The 16,340-nt window shown below is 40.8% G+C and overlaps 2 pseudogenes; both read right to left on the bottom strand.

The window, feature by feature from the left end:
- Positions 1-373: 373 nt before the first annotated feature.
- Positions 374-7,146, bottom strand: LOC122745532 (annotated as a pseudogene).
- Positions 7,147-11,044: 3,898 nt separating this feature from the next.
- On the bottom strand, positions 11,045-11,377 carry LOC122741497 (annotated as a pseudogene).
- Between the last annotated feature and the right edge of the window lie 4,963 nt (positions 11,378-16,340).

Consider the following 16,340-nt stretch of genomic DNA (forward strand, 5'->3'; position numbering starts at 1 on the left):
ATATTTCACAAAGATCTAGATTTCAATAGTTTAGGAGGAAAAAAGGTGGGAAAAAAGGCCTAACATGACCTTATCTAGTGAGATCGTTTATCTCTGTCACTGATAATAACTTTATTTGGAAAAAAATATATACCTACTGTATATTTTCAAAATCTGCATAGGGAACATCTGATAATAGCTATAATTCATATTTGTATAGCACGTACTTATGTGCCAGGCCCCATGCTAAGCACTTTACAATTATTATCTCATTTGATCCTCTCAACAATCCTGGGGGGTATTTGCTATGTAATGAGTTGGCAAAACAACTATGAATTTGTCCTAAGGCTATCTCACTGGGTCTATAAAAAAATACCCCCTGCAGACAAATGGTTCACTGCACTCTGTAAACAGGATTTTTGCTGAAAGCCCATTCACATTACTTTTCTCCTTTTGAAATTTAGCAAATTCTTTTCTGTCATGAATTATCAACAGTAGCTTCCAGCGGGCACACCGGTGTCTCAACCACATAGAAAAAGGCTTTATTGTTCCACTGGAATGAATATGTGAAATAGAACCAGCAGTCTTCCACATCTTTCTCCTTACGGTGGGTTAGAGATACACACTGGCTAGCCTGGGGCAAGTCATGCCAATTTTTTACCAGGGTAATATTGAAGTCTGTACACACCTGGGCACATGTGCCTTCCCACCCCCCCCATTCTTATGAAACACTGCGCTGAATACAATTCTTTTTGCTCAGCACAGACCTCAGAGTAGGTCTGACGTCTCACAAGTGGGCTCTTGGTATTGGGGAGCTGTGCTTTTACAGAGCTACATTTGCAGATTCTTTGCTCATTACAGACCACCACCCCCTCCTTCCACAACATACAGGAAGAGGTATCTAAAGAACAATCATCAGTACTCCAAGTGAACCCCGGGTTACAGTCACACACTCCACACGTGCGTACACAATTTCCTCCGCAAAGAAATACATTGGCTCAGTCACAGTCGAAATTGTCACATTGACAGAATGGGCCAGAATAAATTTCATTTTCATTCTCTCTCTTCTTACACTTGTAATGTCCACAGGTACGGTATCCATTTTGCCACCTATTTCAGAACTGTTTCCTTTCCTTCAGGAAGCATTGATGTCTTCCATGTTTACTTCATTTACACTAAATTCACAATACCTACCTACCAGCAAATCCCTCGTTGTCCTGGTGGTCTCCACCATCCTCACTACTGACAGTTCTTGCTTTATGTAGCTTCACATTAACACAAATTTGACTTTATGTGAAGAATTCTGAAAGAAATCTGCATTCCAAAATTTTATTGTATAATACTGTGCTTTCTTTCTCTGTTCCTGCCCCTCCTTTTTGCACTCCGTGGCCTCCCCACCCCCATGAAAAAGAAAACTTAAAAAAAACTGTCCAAGTTTTTGAGAATTTTGAGAAAATATGAGAATTAATGTAGGCGGGGAGAGAGATCTTCATGAGGCTTGGCTTGAGACCTTCAGAGAGAGGAGACCTTTGCCCCACTCTGCCTCCCTGCCTGACTGTCTGGCCCTGCAGTCTTACATATCTGTCCCTGGCCCTTATCAGCTGCCTGACCTTTCCTTTCTGTGTCTGTGTCTGGCCCCCACATGTCTGCTTCTCTCCCACCATGTCCTTCCTCTTGGTTCCAGCCAGGCCCGTTCATGGCTGGTCCCAGTCACTGCATGTTCCTCCTCTGACTCTTACTTCAATGTCACAGGTCCCCACATGTCCTTAAATCATGGGCAGGCCTTTCCTCCATGGGCACATTGTAGCCCCCTTCCTCCTTCAAGTCCCTCCCTTCTCTATATCTGCAGGCAAATTCTCATTATATCAAAAGAGGTCTGCAGAATGGTTCACTTACTTAAAGCAGAACTGTCTGTATTCAGAAAGGATTCAATTTGGCACCCATGTTCACAGATAAACGGAAGAGTAATTAACACTTCTTCAGTGAGACCCAGAGGCTTAATCTTGATGGTGTCTTTGTCCTCACTGGGACATTTGTTAGAAGCTATGCTAATCTCACACTGAATTTCAGCACCGGTGGAAACATTAGAAAGCTTCCTTCCATTTTCTCCTGTTCCAGCCACTCCATTCTTGCAGTAAGATTTGTAATTTATTGTTATTCCCTCTGGCAACGTGCTGTTTTCTAAAATGACTTCTGAAGATAGGGAATGGGACGCATCAATGATCAACTGAATTATGTTGCTGGAATTGGCAGTCAGTGTTCCTATTGCTGACTTTGGGATTGAATTTTTCAGTTCCTTGTAAACAGCTTGAGACTCTTCTGTAACTGCAAAAATTGTTTGGATGTTATTTTTGATGAGTTTCTGGACAAGATGAGCAATAGAGGGATGATTATATGGAGGGTTCATTGTATACACATTGTTTTCTAGGTGACATTGTCCTTCATTTGTTTTTTTTTTTTTTTATGGGGCAATGGGGTTAAGTGACTTGCCCAGGGTCACACAGCCAGTAAGTGTCAAGTGTCTGAGGCCGGATTTGAACTCAGGTCCTGAATCCAGGGCCGGTGCTTTATCCACTGCGCCACCTAGCTGCCCCTCATTGTCCTTCATTTGAAAAAAGAATTCCAAGTTTACTGTCTCTGACAAAGTGAAACCAAGCATCGGTGGAAAAAACCAAATCTTTTTGAAACATTCATCCAGCCAATTAATGACCCACAAACTTTAACTTGCATGATTGTATCAAATCCATCTTCTGGAGAATCTAGGGGACCTTAATTTGTTGCTTCCCTATAAACTCATCAAACACTTCCCCTCTGTCTGTTAGGCTGAGCACATTTCTCTCTCTCTCTCTCTGTCTCTGTCTTTCTCTCTCTTTTTGGTGAGGCAATTGGGGTTAATTGACTTGCCCAGGGTCACACAGCTTGTAAGTGTCAAGTGTCTGAGGTTGGATTTGAACTCAGGTCCTCCTGAATCCAGGGTTGTTGCTTTATCCACTGTGCCACCTAGCTGCCTCTGAGCACATTTCAATAACTAAAGGGCTGGTGCAGTTTTGGTCACCAGTGCAAGAGTTCCTGAATTTAGCTGTTATACTATTAGAAAGTATCATCCTTTCCCCCAGAAATGAACCAAATTCAATTGGGAAATCTGAGGTGATTTTTTTCCACCTCAAAATATTCATTCTGATCACTAGATCTGTTTCAGGACTTTTCACATATTCCAGGTGATCCTTCAGAGAGTATGAGAGACCCATGTGAGAAATGATTATTTGTAACCAATATCTTGGAGGTTAAATCCTGACTTCACTGTTCCAAAGTCCTTCTTGATAAGATAAAATCAACTCTCCTCAGTCATGATCAGGGTTATAAACCTATAAGATGAGATACTCTCCTTGGTCCTGGTCAGCTATAAACCTCTGGGAATCTTCCCCCCCTCCCAGGGCAATGGGGGTTAAGTGACTTGCCCAGGGTCACACAGCTAGTGTCAAGTGTCTGAGGCCGGATTTGAACTCAGGTCCTCCTGAATCTGGGGCTGGTGCTCTATCCACTGCTAGGAATCTTGATGAAATAAGAATGACCCTTCTAAATTCTTGACAGGGCAATAAAAATTTGGTCTGGGGGAAGATTAAGTAGTTAGCCCAAGGTTGGGAGATGGTCTGCTATCAGCCCTTCATTTTAATGTAGCCTACCTCCAAATTAAGTTGACCATTCAGAAGTGATCAGGCATCCCTTAGGAACACCTCCCCTTGAAAGGGCATATGTGTTGAAAAAATGCTCTAAATCTCTAATGATTAGAGAGATGCAAATTAAAACAACTCTAAGGTACCACCTGACACCTATCAGATTGGCTAAAATGACAAAAATGGAAAATAATAAATGTTGGAGAAGCTGTGGAAAAATTGGAACACTAATGCATTGTTGGTGGAGCTGTGAACTGATCCAACCATTCTGGAGAGCAATTTGGAATTATGCCCAAAGGGCAATAAAGCTTTGCATACCCTTTGACCCAGCAATACCACTTTTGGGTCTTTTTCCCAAAGAAATCATGGAAAGGGGAAAGGGACCCACATGTACAAAAATATTTATAGCTGCTCTTTATGTGGTGGCAAGGAATTGGAAGTTGAGGGGATGCCCATCAATTGGGGAATGGCTGGACAAGTTGTGGTATATGAATACAATGGAATACTATTGTACTGTAAGAAGCGATGAGCAGGAGGAGTTCAGAGAAACCTGGAGGGTCTTGTGTGGGCTGATGATGAGTGAGATGAGCAGAACCAGAAGAACATTGTACACAGTATCATCAACATTGAGTGTTGATCTACTGTGATGGATTATATTCTTCTCACCAATGCAATGGTACAGAAGAGTTCCAGGGGACTCATGATAGAAGAGGCTCTCCAAATCCTAGGAAAAAAAAAAAAGAACTGTGGAGTATAGATGCGGAATGAACCATACTATTTCTTTTGTTTTTGGTGCTGATGTTTTTCTATTTTGAGGTTTTTCGTCATTGCTCTGATTTTTCTCTTATAACATGACTAATGCAGAAATATGTTTAATGTTATTATATATATATATGTGTATATATATATATATGTGTGTATATATATATATATATATATATATATATATATATATATATATATATATATATATATAAAACCTATATCAGATTACCTGCTGTCTAGAGGAGGGTGGAGGGAGGGGAGGGAGGGAGAAAAATCTGAAAGTGTAAAGCTTGTATAAACAAAAGTTGAGAACTATCTTTACATGTAACGGAAAAAAAATACTTTATTAATTAAAAAAAAAAGAAAGGGCATATGTGTGTGCCAAGGGCAAGGGTGTGACCCCCACCACCATTAGGGGTTTTTGGTCTGAGAGAGACAACCATGGACCATTCTTTTACTAATAACCTGTCAGCATATTAATAAAATGATTAAATTACCCAGAAACTATGTCTTTCATATTTGTAACCATCACACCCATAACATACTAGCAGTCCATGGTATAGTCTTTGGCTCTCTTGAATTGTAACAATAAATGCCTGTGGTTCCCCCGACCAGAGTTTCAACATTAATTGTTGTGGCCTGATATGGGCAATATCATCTGACTATGGCTACTCTACTGTGTCCTTATTGTGATTTCTTTTTTTTTTCTTTTTTTTGTTTTAGTGAGGCAATTGGAGTTAAGTGACTTGCTCAGGGTCACACAGCTAGTATGTGTTATGTGTCTGAGGTCGGATTTGAACTCAGGTATTCCTGACTCCAGGGCTGGTGCTCTATCCAGTGTGCCACCTAGCTGCCCCCTTATTGTGATTTCTTACTTTTTATTTCTCCTGATATCTTTGTGGCCTGCAGGACTTTCCATTTGCATCTATGTCCAGAACTTCAACCCCTCCTTTCCAACACCTCCACACCATCACATCAGGCAGAAGTAGACATTTTTTGATTAAGAAATGATGAACTCGGGGACAGCTAGGTGGCGCAGTAGATAAAGCACCAGCCCTGGATTCAGGAGTACCTGAGTTCAAATTCAGCCTTAGACACTTAACACTTACTAGCTGTGTGACCCTGGGCAAGTCACTTAACCCCTATTGCCCTGCCAAAAAAAAAAAAAGGTTAAAAAAATAAAAGAAATGATGAACTCCTGTCCATCCAGGGCCCTGTTTGTATGCATTCCCCATATGGTTTTGCATTTGCTTTAAAACAATCATTTCCACCCATCTGGCCAAATACTTGGCAGCTTGACCAACTGATCAGTACAATCCAGAAAAGTACAGACAGTTCTCACTTTACATAAGTGGACCATTCCACAGACCTCTTCATAGAGTGATTTTTTTCCTGATGCAAATTTGCCCATTATTGTGGGCCGCAGAGGGAGGCAGGGAGGCAGGGAGGGGGTCTTGTCCCTTGAAGGGAGAAGGCAAACATGGGGTTCAGGGACATATGGGGGTCAGGAAAGGTAAAGGAGAGCAGGAGGAAGAACATGTGGGGCTGGGGCCAGTCACTGGGGGACCTGACCAAATCGAGAGGAAGAAGGTAGGGGGTAGGGCCTGGACATTAACAGAGATAGAAGAAGACTGGCCACACACAGAGGTGGGGGACAGACACTTGGTATCCCAGAGTGGACCCATGGGAGACAGACATGCTGAGCCGACATGTGAGCAGGTGAGCTAACTTGTGTGAAACCCTGGAGGTTTCAAGCCCAGACCCCATCTGGCAGTGGTTGTAATGATCTCTCTTGGCACCCATTCTTCTGCTTTCACTTGGAGGGCTTTTTAAAAGGGTTTTGTCTAGTTTAGTCTTACAGTTATCCCTTCCACATCACAACTTGCTGATATATTGGGTTGGCATGAGAAAGTAAATGGGAATTTTGGGGGAGTTTTGGAAAGTCACAGATGGAACAGAAAGGCCAGCAGATGATACAGAAAAAGCTTAGAAATTCAGAAATACATAAAATATATGTGGAGAATATTATATAATATCAGCATATTTTATCTTTTACTACCACAATAATTCTGACTTCTTTGCTGCAAAGGGAGACCAAAAAAATTTCACATGGATTTTCTAGATTGAGAGGTGCCGTACTCCTAATCCCTGAGATGTGGAAGGGATAACTGTATTTTTTTTTGGTGGGGGTAGGCCCTGGGCTGGTACGACAGAGGAAAGGCAGGAGCGGAGAAAGAGAGAGAGATCACAGTACCATGCAGTCAAGTGAATACAGGTGGTTTTGGGGCATATGGGTTTCTCTCAGAATTTTCATAAAGTCAAATTTGCACAATGTGCATTTATGTGAAGGGGAGAGCTGTGTGTAGTTGTAAATTCATCTCCGTGTGGGGCAGCCGTGGGGCTGATTGGGGCAAACTCACTGGATCACTGACTGCCTGCTTCCTCTGCCTGCTCCAGACTGGCTGCGCCCCTGGTGGGTCTGGGCTCCCCCTCTGATTAGCTCTCCAGTAGCTGTCTGCCTCTCTTTTCCCCTCCCATCCGCCTCATTGCTTACAGCCCAATGATATTCTATGACATTCAAGTACCACAATTTGTTCAGCCGTTCCCTAATCTCTGGGCATGTCCCCAGTTCTTTTCCTACAACAAAAAGTGCTGCTCTAGGGAGAATGGCTGAACAAACTGTGGCACTTGAATGTCATGGAATATTACCAACCGAGCTGCAAGACATGATGCTTATGACAAATAAAGAGAAGCATGGAAAGAATTAATGTGAAGAGATCACACTTGTTCTGTTTGGCTCCCAGGGGCAGAGGGAGGAATGGTGGGTATAAGCTGCAACAGGACAATTTTAGGTTGTATTCCCAGAGCTCAGCACAGTGCTTGGCACATGATAAATGCTTGCTGACTGACTGACCTAGTTTAGTACTGACCTAAACACAATCCATTGCCCCCATTGTAGAAGCCCAGTAGGCTTTTGGGGGGGGGGCGGGGCAATGAGGGTTAAGTGACTTGCCCAGGGTCACACAGCTAGTAAGTGTCAAGTGTCTGAGGCTGGATTTGAATTCAGATCCTCCTGAATCCAGGGTTGGTGCTTTATCCACTGTGCCACCTCGCTGCCCCCAAAGATATAATTCCCTAGACTACATACATTCTTTCTTTTGGGGCAATGAGGGTTAAGTGACTTGCCCAAGTCCACACAGCTAGTAAGTGTCAAGTGTCTGAGGTCAGATTTGAACTCAGGTCTTCCTGAATCCAGGGCCAGTGCTTCATCTACTACGCCACCCAGCTGCCCCTCCAATAGGCTTTACCTGTCTTGTATATGGGAATGCATATCTGCATGTATTTGTGGACTTGGTTATTTAATGTTTGTACATGTGTGTGCAACAGACTTGGTTCCCCCTTCAGGTTGATGCACGCACATCGCTTAATTACAGATAATGAGATGTTGCTATGTTTATCAGGTCTTAACATTCATTCCTTTGCAAAATCTCTCTCTTTTCTCATATTGTAGGTGGATGAGACAGTGAATAGAACACAGGACTTGGAGCCAGAAAGATCTAAACTCTAATCCTGCCTCAGCAATTATTAGCTGTGTGACCCTGGGCAAGTCTTAGTGATTCTGTGCCTGACTTTCCTTATCTATAAAATGGGGATAATAAGAACACCTGCCTCCCAGAGTTGTTGTGAGGATAAAATGAGATATTTGTAAAATGCTTTGCAAACCTTAAATGTAGAAATGCTACCCACACACATATCACACACACATATATACAATATACATGTACACATATATGTATATACATATACATGATATACATATATTTTAAAGATGAAAAATTTTTTAAAAGATGATTGACGATTGGAAAAATTAAATTTTTTTGGTGAGGCAATTGGGGTTAAGTGACTTGTCCAAGGTCACACAGCTAGTAAGTGTCAAGTGTCTGAGGCTGGATTTGAACTCAGGTCCTCCTGAATCCAGGGCCGGTGCTCTAGCCACTACGCCACCTAGCCGCCCCCCAATTTTTTTTTTTTAAAGAAAAGATACAGAATCAGGAAATGGATATTGTGCAAAGAACTGCAGGCTGGTTAAAGTCACTGGATGGGAGAGAGGAGAAAGTATAAGACAGGAAAGTCAGGAAGGGGCCAGGTCATGAGTGGAAGAAAAGCAGTTGGCTTTTAAAGCCCAACAAAGGAGGAGGGAAATCTGTGCATCAAATACGTCTGCTCCACCCCTCCCTCCCTGCCTGCCTGGGCCATCCTCCCTCCTCTGACTTCACTTTCTGGCTCTGTGCTTTATGCCTTTGCACAGGCCTTTTCCTAGGCCTGAAATACACCCCATTCCCTTACCTCATGGAAATCCCAGGCTTCCTCCAATTCGTAATGCCCTCAAGTCAATGTCCTACTAGAAGCCTGTCCCTGCAGTTGCTAGTTCCCTCCAGCCTACAGTTCTTTGTACAATACCCATCTCCTCATTCTGTCTTTTCTTTAAAATTTTTTTTTTCCAATTGGTGGTCATCTTTTTTTTTTTTTTTTGGCGGGGCAATGGGGATTAAGTGACTTGCCCAGGGTCACACAGCTAGTAAGTGTCAAGTGTATCCACTGCGCCACCTAGCCGCCCCAGTGATCATCTTTTAAAAAATTTTAATTTTTAAAATATTTTTTCCCAATTACGTGTAAAAACAATTTTAAACATTCATTAAAAAAAATTAGTTCCAAATTCTCTCCCTCACCTTCCTCCTTCGCTCTTGCTTCTCTCCTCCCTGAGATGGTATGCAATTTGACATAGGTTACATATGTACAATCAAGACATCTTTTTTCTTTTTCTTTCTTTCTTTCTTTCTTTCTTTCTTTCTTTCTTTCTTTCTTTCTTTCTTTCTTTCTTTCTTTCTTTCTTTCTTTCTTTCTGAGGCAATCGGGGTTAAAGGATTTGCACAGGGTCTCACAGCTAGTAAGTTTTTGAGGTCAAATTTGAACTCAGGTCCTCCTGACTCCAGGGCTAGTGAGCTATGCACTGCACTACCTAGCTGCCCCTAAAGCCCCTTTTTAAAAAATTAATTTCTGGCTTCCCCTATTCCTCCTTACCCACTTGGTAAATTAAAAAAAAATACAGCCCTCAACAGATAGCTGGCTAGTCCAGCAAAATAAATTCTCACATTAGTCACTTATGAACGCATACATTTCTTCTTGTATTTTGAGTTGATTACCTCTCTATTAGAGGGTTAATGGTGTGTTTCATCTTTATTCTTTTGAACTAATGCTCTTTTCATTGTGTTGATCAGAGTTCTAAAGTCTTTCAAAGGTGTTTTTATTTATATTATTGTATTGATTGTTCTGATTCTGCTTATTTCACTTTGCATCTCTTAGGGTCTTCTTACTTTCCTCCAAAATGATCCATTTGACACTTTCTTATGGAAAAATCATATTTCATAACATGAATGTACTACAATTTGTTTAACTATTCTCCAATAAGAGGACACTCCCTTGGTTTCCAATTTTTGGCTATCATGATAAAAGTTGCTACAAATATTTTTGTATATCTTTTCCCCTCCTTTTTCTCTTTCTTTGATTTCCTTGTGGTATAGATCTTGTGGTGGTACAGCTAGCTCAAAGGTTATGCACAGTTTGATAACTTTGTGTTCCAAATAGTTTTCCAGAATGATTGGACCAATTTTCAGTTTTACCAAAAGTGTACTAGTATACCTGTTTTCCCACAGCCCCTCCAACATTTGTCTTTTTCCTCATTTGCCATCTTTGCTGGTCCTGGGTATGAGATGGAACCTCAAATTTGCATTAATTTGCATTTTCCTAATCATCAGTGATTTAGAGCATTTTTTCATATGATTGTTGATATCTCAGATTTCTTCCTTTGAAAACTGCCTGTTCCAGTTTTCAGACAAAAAATCAAAGCTATCTATAATCATGTGAAAAAATGCTCTAGATCACTATTGATCAGAGAAATGCAAATTAAAACAACTCTGAGGTATCACCTAACACCTATCAGACTGGCAAATATAACAAAAAAAGGAAATATATTGCATGTTGGAGGAGATGTGGGAAAGCTAGGACACTAATCCACTGTTGGTGGAGTTGTGAAAAGATCCAAGCATTCTGGAGAGCAATTTGGAACTATGCCCAAGGAGCTATACCCTTTGATCCAGCAATATCACTGCTAGATTTATATCCCAAAGATCTACTCCAAAAGAAAAAAAGACTTATTTGTCCTCTCTAGGGGTTCCGTAGGTTTATCAGTTGTTCATGAACACAAACATGTTGTTTACAATCCTCTACCACACACATGTTTATCTTATATTGAAAGACAAGTTATGAAAAACAAATATCAGAAAACTTCACCACAAAATGTTGGCCTAATGCAAAATGGAGTCAGTTATAGTAAAGGCAACAAACTTATTCTCCAAATTCTATAAGCTGTTCCCAGTAAGAGAAGCTCAAAGTACAAGAAGTATTTTACAAAATATGGTGGCTCACAGTTAGATTTCCCAGAAGGTGCTCTTAGGCCTGGAGAGGCTAGAAGGGAGGTGTGAAAGAATCAGTCCTAGGTGTTCTTGTTGGTGGTTTTTTTTTTTTTTTCAAAAAATATGTAATTTTATTTAATCAGTTTTCATATTCTAGATCCTTGAGGGATACAGCATCAATCTGATCCTGTGTCCAATGGCCTTGGCAGGAAGATTGCTTCTGAACTTGGCCCGAACCACTCCACTGTTACCATGGGCCCGAGTAACTTTCCCCCAGATCACTTTTGTTCTGTTGGGTTTCCCACCAGGAGTCACTGTGTTGTTTTTTACCTTGTATACATAAGCATGCCTCTTGCCCAAATAGAATTCAGTTTCATCCCGAGCATAGACTCTTTCAATTTTCAAAAGATCTGTATGCTCCCTCTGGTTTCGCAGGCCTTGCTTGTAGCCAGTAAAAATGGCCTAGGACCACAGTCTTCTAGACATTTTGTTGTTCTAGAAGTCCTGTATCCAGGAGGCCTCTGAGGTTCCAAAATGGAGGAACAAGGAAGTCTGTTGGTTTTTTTTTTTAAACATCATTCAGAAAGCATTCAAAGTGCACTTTGGGAAAGCAGGCAAGAATTTCAAAGTCCACAATGAAAAAGAGAATTTGATCTAGGTGGGTTTTCACTTCTAGACTTTAAAATAGATTACAAATCAGCTTTGCATCTACCTGGCACTGGGGAAAAATTAAAAATGGATCAATGGAATGGATCAAAGATTAAAGGCATGAAACCAAAATAAATACAACAGGTTAATGTTTAATGAAATCTACAAAATTAAAAACTGGGGCAGGGATTCATTATTTAGTAAATTTGGCTGGAAAAACTGGTTAGCAATATGGCAGAAAATAAATTTAGATGCATGTCTCAGATGATATACAATACATTCTGGTTGGATCGTAGGCAAAAATGTAAAGGAATTCTAAAAATATGGATGATAGAAGATATTCATCTCATATGTGAAGGGCAGATAAACACTTGGCCATTGTTCCTTTTTATATAAAAGGAGAAAAAGAGGACAGCTCTCTGTTTGATATTTATAGCAATATTCTTAGTAATTGCAAAAAAACTAGAAAAGGCCTAAAAGTTCCATGACTAGAGAGTGGCTGAACTGGGTTTGATATAATAAGAATATTTATAAGTATTTCTATAGTACTTGAAGATTTGCAAAGTGCTTTCCAAATATTATCTGATTTTATCCTCATACCAAGCTGGGAAGGTAGGTGTTCCTATCATTCTCATTTTACAAATGAGGAACTGGCAGTAGAGGTTAAATGACTTGTCCAGGGCCACACAGCTAGTAATATTGCTTGAGGCTGGATTTGGATTAAGGTATTCCTGACTTCAGGTCCAGAGCTTTATCTGTTGGACTACCTATACTATGCAATGGAATACTACATAACATGATTAAGTATGGAAACTATCAAGAAATCTGGTAAGATCTTTATGAAGTTTTTTGAAATGAAGAATTAGAATTGCCAATATACTAGCTATGAATATATAAAAGGGAAATATAGAGGAATATATGTTGAAAACACATTTCAACATACCTGAATGTTGAAAAGCCTCTTGAACTATTATAGCTTCTTGATGTTGTTCAGTCATGTCTGATTCTCTTTGACTCCATTTGGGGCTTTCTTGGCAAAGATACTGGAGTGGTTTGCCATTCCCTTCTCCAGCTCATTTTATAAATGAGGAAATTGAAGCAAACAGGGTTAAGTGATTTGTTCAGGGTCATATAGCTACTAAGTGTTTGAGGCTAGATTTGAACTCACAAAGATGAGTCTTCCTGACTTTGTAAGCTATAACTTAGCAGGCCACCAAAGGGGATTCAATCCAGTAGAAAAAAGCTAACTTATAAAACCACCAGTACTGGTGGACTTGGAATGAGAAGACTTTGAGTAGGGATTACATCACCTACCAGTTAGTGAGAATATCGTGCATATACCCTAAATAGAAAAAACTAAAGGCGTTTCAGAGCGAGTGACAGACAAGTTGTTAAAGATGTTTAATGCAATTTATTTGTTCAATTATAAATAATTTTACAGTAAGTTTATTATACATCATGAGAAAGGTATCTCAAATAAGGAGTTCCCTTTATACCTTTATTTTATATATTATTATAATATATATTATATATATTATACCTTTACTTATTCAGATTTTTGAAAATGACAAACATCAGTGGGTGCATATGACAGATGGGAATTCATATATATATGTGTATATATACACATGTATATACAAAATAGCTTATTTATACCACATTTCCAAATCTGTAAAGTCCTTTACATATGTGAACACGTTTAAGCCTCATAAGGACCCTGTGAAGGAAGCACTATTGCATCGATAATAACTAGCATTTATATAGCACTTTATGGTTTCCAAAGTACTTTACAAATAATATCTCATTTTTATTTTCACAACAGTCCTGGTATGCAAGTGCTGTTATAACCCCCATTTTGCAGATGAGAAAAGTGATCCAGAGAAAAGTAAAGCTCAGAGAGATTAGATGACTTGCTCAGGAACACACAACTAGTAGGTGTCAGAGGCAGGAACAAGACCAGATGTTCTTGATTCCATATCCTGCAGTCTACCCACTACTAAACCAGGCTGCCTCTCCTATACATACAATATATTTCTTGGTGCTGGCCTAATGGAAATGCTTAACCCCAGCCTTGCACATAGCAGGTGAGTTTTTCATTTCTGATTTGCATTGAGACAGGTTTTCTTCATTTGGGGCTAATGACCTTAGAGAACTCAGCACCATAGATCACAGGGAGAAACTGACCATCTCATAATCATTAAACTAGTCTGGCAACTGAAAACAGAAGGGAGGGCATGTTGCAGCTCCTGCTGCACCCAGTGGATCAAAGGAGACTCCTCCAACAGGAGGGCAGCAACTTCACTTTCATTTCCCAAAGGCTTCAAATTCCTAAATGTTGCAAAGCCTCCTGAGCTATAGTTTAGGCAGATGCCAAAGAGGACTTGATCTAGCAGAAGAAAGCCAATTTACAAATAAAACCATTAGTATTGGTGGTCATTGGAATTGGAACACTTTGTAAAGAGATGAGATCACCTTTCAGTTGGTGAGAGTATTGTGCATATAACTCAAAGTTCTGACCTGAACCCTCTTCCATTTGTTTTCTCTACACTCTCTCACCTGATGATCTCATCAGGGACAGGAGGGGAGGGGACAAGCATTTATTAAATACCTACTATGTGCACCAATCAGTTTTATAAATATCTCCTTTGATCCTCACAACAACCCTGTGAGGTCGGGTTAAGTGACTTGCCCAGGGTCACACAGTAAGTGTCTGAGGTTAGATTTGAACTCAGGTTTTCCTGACTCTAGGTCCAGGGCTCTATCCACTGTGCCACCTAGCTGCTCCCCTGGGTTCAATTATCTCTATGCAAATGCCTTCCAGGTCTCTATATCCAGTCCTAGCTTTTCGGTGCAGTCCTGTATCACCAATTGTCTACAGGACATTTTGAACTATAAGTCCTATAGGCCAGGGCTTCTTAAACTTTTTCCACTCATGACCCCTCATTATATAGGTATATAAATAGGTATACAAATCAAATATTTACTGCCAAATTTTTTGCGACCCCCATATTCAGTTACGTGACCCCATAAGGGGCCGTGACCCACAGTTTAAGAACCTTTGCTTTAGGTATCTCAAGTATAAAATGTCCAAACCAGAATTAGTTATTCCCCCCTCCAAAAAAAATTCACCCCTCTTTTGAAGTTCCTTATTACTGTCAAGGGCGTCACCTCTCCAACCATTCGGGTTCTTAACTGCAGTATTATTCTTTACTGCTCTCTCTCTCTCTCTCTCTCTCTCTTTTTTTTAGTGAGGCAATTGGGGTTAAGTGACTTGCCCAGGGTCACACAGCTAGTAAGTGTCAAGTGTCTGAGGTCGGATTTGAACTCAGGTACTCCTGAATCCAGGGCCAGTGCTCTATCCACTGCGCCACCTAGCCACCTCTACTGCTCGCTCTCTTTACCTACATATCTAATCATGTCTAAACTAATCTTGGCCACATCTTGTTTCCTCCCTTGACCACTCATTCTGTCACCATTCACTTCACATTAATTCTCAGGCCTGAATCACTGCCCCTACTCATGTGCTTCTGACTGGACCAAATGCAAATTCCATGTTTGGAGATCATCTATCTCTCACCCTATTAATGGGGTGCCACCCAAGGTCATCTAATCTCCACCTGATCTTTGCTGTAGCATGGCAAAACTCTTATATCCTTCCCTCATGAGCCGTTCCAAACTTTCCCTCTGTCTCCCAGTGCCTCTCCTTTCCCTCTCAGTAAATGCCCTCAATTTCTACTGAAAAAAATTGAAGCCATCTCTCTTGAGTGCCCCCTTCCTCTTCATCCATTTTTTCCTCCTGTGGACCTTTTCCTCATCAAATTAATCCCTCTGCCTGGGCCCTCCATCCCCTCCTATTTCCTCTGGCAATTATTCCCTCTTCTTCATCTTCAATCTCTTCTGTCTATTGGCTGTTTCCTCACTGCCTACAGTCATGCTCAGGTCTATCCTCATCCTTAGGAAACTTTCACTTGACCCTGATAGTCATCCTGTCTTTTACTCTGTATCTGCTCCCATTCACTGCCAAACTCCCAAGAGCAATTGCCTATTCTGCCTGTCTCCACGACCATCCCACTCACTTCCCTTGCAATCTGGTTTCCATTTCCACCACTCTCCTGAGCTGCTTTCTCCAAGGTTACCAACACTCCCTTTGACACTTTAATCCAAGGGCATCTCCCACGTCCTCATCCTCCTGGACTTCCCTGCAGCATTTGGTACTCTTTTCCACCCCTTCCCCTCCACTCATGGATACTCTCCTTCTTTAGTTTGTGCAACAATGTTCTCTTCTGACTGTTTCTTCTTATTCTCCTTTACTGAATCATCATCCATATCCTAGAATCTTCCCCAAGGTTTTGTCCTGGCTCCTCTTTTCTTCTGTCTCTATTCCCTCTCCTTGATGATCTCATCTGTTCCCATATGTGTTCAAGAATCATCTCAATGCAGATGACTCCCAGGTATCCAGCTCTCACGTCTTTCTCCTGAAATTCAGTCATACATAGTCAACTATCTACTGGATATTATCTGGATTTTCTATGATGCAGTGGGTGGAGTGTCAGGAAGAAGTCCTGGAGTCAGGGAGACCTGAGTTCAAATCTGGCCTCAGAGCCAAGTTGTTTGACCTTGGGCAAGTCACTTAATTTCTGTCTGCTTCAGTTTCTTCAACTGTAAAATGGGAAACATCATAGCAACCTATCTCCTAAGGCTGTTGTGAGGATAAAAGTGAGATCATTTGTAAAATGCTTTTCAGTCCTTAAAGTCCTATATAAAAGGAAGGGAAGGACACATGCATTTACTAAGCACCTAC

The sequence above is a fragment of the Dromiciops gliroides genome, chromosome 1, assembly GCF_019393635.1.
Source record: "Dromiciops gliroides isolate mDroGli1 chromosome 1, mDroGli1.pri, whole genome shotgun sequence".
In the NCBI taxonomy this organism is placed as follows: Eukaryota; Metazoa; Chordata; class Mammalia; order Microbiotheria; family Microbiotheriidae; genus Dromiciops; species Dromiciops gliroides.